This window comes from Vombatus ursinus, unplaced genomic scaffold (genome assembly GCF_900497805.2).
Source record: "Vombatus ursinus unplaced genomic scaffold, bare-nosed wombat genome assembly UNPS02007344.1, whole genome shotgun sequence".
NCBI classification, from domain to species: Eukaryota; Metazoa; Chordata; class Mammalia; order Diprotodontia; family Vombatidae; genus Vombatus; species Vombatus ursinus.
Genome location: NW_020947122.1, coordinates 4,440,489 through 4,444,600, shown reverse-complemented (window position 1 = coordinate 4,444,600; position 4,112 = coordinate 4,440,489).

Genomic DNA, 4,112 nt, shown 5'->3' with positions numbered 1-4,112 from the left:
GTCAAGAACCAAGGAAAGGGAAGGATATAAGCATTTATATAACACCTACTATGTGCCAGGCACTGTTCTAAGTGCATTACAAATATCTCATTTGAGTTTCACAACAACTCTGTGAGGTAGGTGCCCTTATTATCTCCATTTTATAGTTGAGGAAACTGAGGCAGACAGAGGTTAAGTGACTTGCCCAGGGTCAAACAGCTAGTGAGTATCTGAGGCTGAGTTTGAGCTCAGCTTGGTAACGGATATGTATCTGTTGCATGAGGACTAATATCATAGAGCTAAGTTTGGAGTAGCATATCACTAGGTTGGGTTCAGGTTGATGAAGTTTTGGGGCATAACAATGCTCAGAGGCCATCCACTAAGTCACAGAGAGAGTTGGTGGTAAGAATACCCACATTAGCAAAATTTTAGATGTTTAGAATATTGGTTGTCTCAGAGAATGAGATCAGTATTGTTCTAATAAGTAGCATTTCTATAACCATTTAAGGTTTGCTTCTTATCTAAAGGTTTCAAATTAATTTTGGTATGGATGTTGTTGAAAGTGGCAGAAGGAAGGTGTGTGCCTATCAACCTTTGGCCAGTAAGTCGGCCAGTCAATAAACATTTGTTAAGTGCCTTCTGCTTTGCTAAGCACTGAGGATACAAAGAGAGGCAAAAGACAGTGTCTTGTTCACAGTCTGATGAGACAACATGTAAACAACTGTGTACAGACAAAATAGATAGAGGATAAATTGGAGATAGTCAATAAAGGGAAGAGTCTAACCTTTCTCAGAGGTTTGAAGGTTTTTTTCCCCTTCCCTGTTGGAAATGACCATGAGTGGGGTTGAGGTTGGAGTTGAATATACATCTCTTTGAATGTCAATAATGCTTTGCAAATGTTACAAAATTAAGATTAACCTGGAGGCATTAAATGTGCACTCAGTGAAAAAGCTAGAATATTGAAAAGTGGCGCCTAAGAGGTTTTTAAATTAAGGATAGGGTGAACTAAAAATCTGAAAACATTCAACAGCTGAGCAGTTAGCTACCACGAAATGAGATATGCATTCATTCTCATTTGGCTGGACAATATATAAGCTTTGGGGAGAATGCATTTTTCAATATACTCTTTACACTCCACATAATGCTATGTAGAGAAAGATCATCTCACCTCACTAAGAAAACTGGGACTTTCTCAGACTTCTGGATTTGGAGGATTGGGATAAGAATATTTAAGGCAAGGAGAAGGAACCAGGAGAGAGAAATGAAGAGAGGTGGAAAGAATGGAAAATGTGAACTGAAAGGAACCTCAGAGATGACTAGTGTGTAAATCGCTGATTTCACAAATGAGGCAGTTGGGGGCAAGAGGCATTAAGTGACTTGCCCAAGGTCACACAGCAAACTAATTATCTGCCCATACGAGAGAGGCATGGGAGGGAGTCACTGCACACGTCTGCTGGGCCATTAGGAGCTGGGGACTCCTAATTTGGAGGGAGTCCAAACTACAGAAGGCAAAGAGTTACAATCACACTGAGTCTCTAAGTCTCTGCTTTTCATCACTGGCACAGGAAAAGGAGACCAAATGAGGAAAACAAACCTGAGGATAATACATTCTGTCTGGCATAGAGCCAGAGAGTAGTTTCTCTATAAGAGATCTTGGAGAAGTTGCCCAAATTGTCTCCCATGATGCCAGTCTGGCTTGTAAACTGTTGCTGTGTTAAAGCTGCACACAAGATGGTACATTAAGATGTAATTATAATTAGTTGTGTCCTGGACATTTAATTTGGATGTGGCATTAACTCTAATGGCAGCTGATGGGACTTTGCTTCATCACACAGAGGTTTGTTCCATTTTTTGAGGAAACAAATAGGAAAAACTGGATGCTAACCAATATTGCTATGGGCCTGGAGATTCTGACCTCATTTGAACTGGCAGCTGGCTGTCTTGGACATTAGCACTTTTCCATTAGAATGCAAGTCATTGAACGGTAAACCAATTAGAGCTAAGTAGGCAGCAGGCTCTGTTTATCCCTTAACAGCAAGTAAACAGTCCATTGCCAAACCACTTGACTTTTCTGTACAAGAGAAAGTAATACAGGGAGGTGCTCAGAGGAAAGAAATTGGGAGGTAGTGCATTCCAGGCGAGTGGGATAGTCCTAATACTATTTTTCCTTGGGGACCAATTGTATCAGTCTGTCAGTAAACATTTATTAAATGCCTACTATGTGCCAAGGACTGGTTCTAAGCACTAGGGATACAACGAAAGGTATAAGATAGTGCCTGCTCTCAAGGCATTTACAGTCAAAGTGGGGAGACAAAATGCAAACAAGTATGTTCAAATAAGCTACATACTGAATAATTTGGAAATACTCAACAGAAGAAAGGTCCTAACATTAAGAGGATTGTAGAAGGTGGGATTTTAGCTGGGGCTTGAGGGAAGCCAGGGGAGCCAGGAGGCAGAGATGAGGAAGAAAAACATTCCAGGTATAGGGGACAGCCAGTAAAAATTCCTGGAGTTAGGAGATAGGGAGTGTCTTGTTCAAGGATCAGAAAGGATGCCAATGACTACACTGGGGAAAGTAAGGTATAAGAATTCTGAAAAGGTGAGAGGAAGCTATGAGGGGCTTTGAATGCCAGACAATTTTACATTTGATCCTAGAGGTGACAGGGAGCCATGAGTTTATTGAGTAGGGGAGTGACATGGTCAGACCTGAACCTTAGAAAGATCATTTTGACTAAGCTAATTGGAAGACAGAGTAGAGTGGGGAGAGATTTGTGTTAGGGGGTGTGGCCAGTAGGCATGAGGTGATGAGGGCCTACACCAGGGTAGTGACAGTGTCAGAGGAGAGAAGGGGGCATATATTCAAGAGTTTTTGGGAAGATAAAGTTGACAGGCCTTGGCCACAGATTGGCTATGGGGATGGGGTGGGATGGGGTGAATGGCATTGAGAAGATGAAGATGACACCTAGGTTATAAAGCTGGGTGACTGGGAAGATGGTGATACCCTCCACAATAAGAGAGAAGTTAGGAACAGGGGGAGGGCTTTGAGTGTCAAGTTAATGAATTCAGTTTTGGACATGGTGAGTTTAAGATGTCTATGAGTCTAGAACTTCCAGTTCTAGATGTTTAATAGGCAGTTAGAGATGTGAGATTGGAGGTCAGCAGAAAGTTTAGAGCTGAGTAAGTAGATTAGAGAACCATCAACACAGGATGAAAATTGAATTCATGGGAGTTGATGAAATCACCAAGTGAAATAGTATGCAGGGGTGGGGAACCTGTGGCCTCAAGGCCACATGTGGCTCTCTAGGTCCTCAAGTGCGGCCCTTTGACTGAATCCAAACTTCATAGGACAAACTCCCTTATAAGAGAATTTGTTCTATAAATCCTGGACTCAGTCAAAAGGCCTCACCCAAGGACCTAGAAGGCCACATGTGACCTCAAGGCCATGGTTTCTCCATCCCTAAATAGAGAGAAGAGAAGAATGATTAGGATAGAGCCCTGTGGGATATCCATGGTTAGCATGAATGAGTTGGATGAAGATCCAGCAAAGGGGATTGAGAAGGATCAGTAAGATTAGTAGGAGGAGAACCAGGAGAGAGTGTTGGGATAATGTAAAGAGAAGAGAGTATCAAAGAGAAGAGGGAAGCCAATATTCACTGTGACAGAGGTCTAGAACGATGAAGATTGAGAAAAGGTCATTAGATTAGACAATTAAGAGATACTTAGTGACTTAGGAGAGTAGTTTTGGTTGAATGATGAGGTCTGAAGCCAGGCTATAGAGAGTTAAGAGAGAATTGGCTATAGGCCAATAGCTAGAGGGGATGGATAAATCAAGTGAGGGGTTTGTGGGGAGGGGAGAGATATGGGCATGTATGTAGACAGTAGGGAAGCAGCTATTAAACAAGTAGATATTGAAGAGAAGTGAGAGAATGAGGATGGTAGAGGGGGCAATCTGTTGGGGATGGGATGGAATGGGATCACTTGAGCATGTGGATGGGTTTGCTTTGGCAAGGAGAAGGGCCACCTCGTTATATAAGAGAGAAAGGAAGGAGGAGGTAGTTGCAGAACGAATTTGGGTGATGTCGGATGAGGACAGGAGAAGAAGGAATTCTCTGTGAATGGCCTCATTTTTTTTT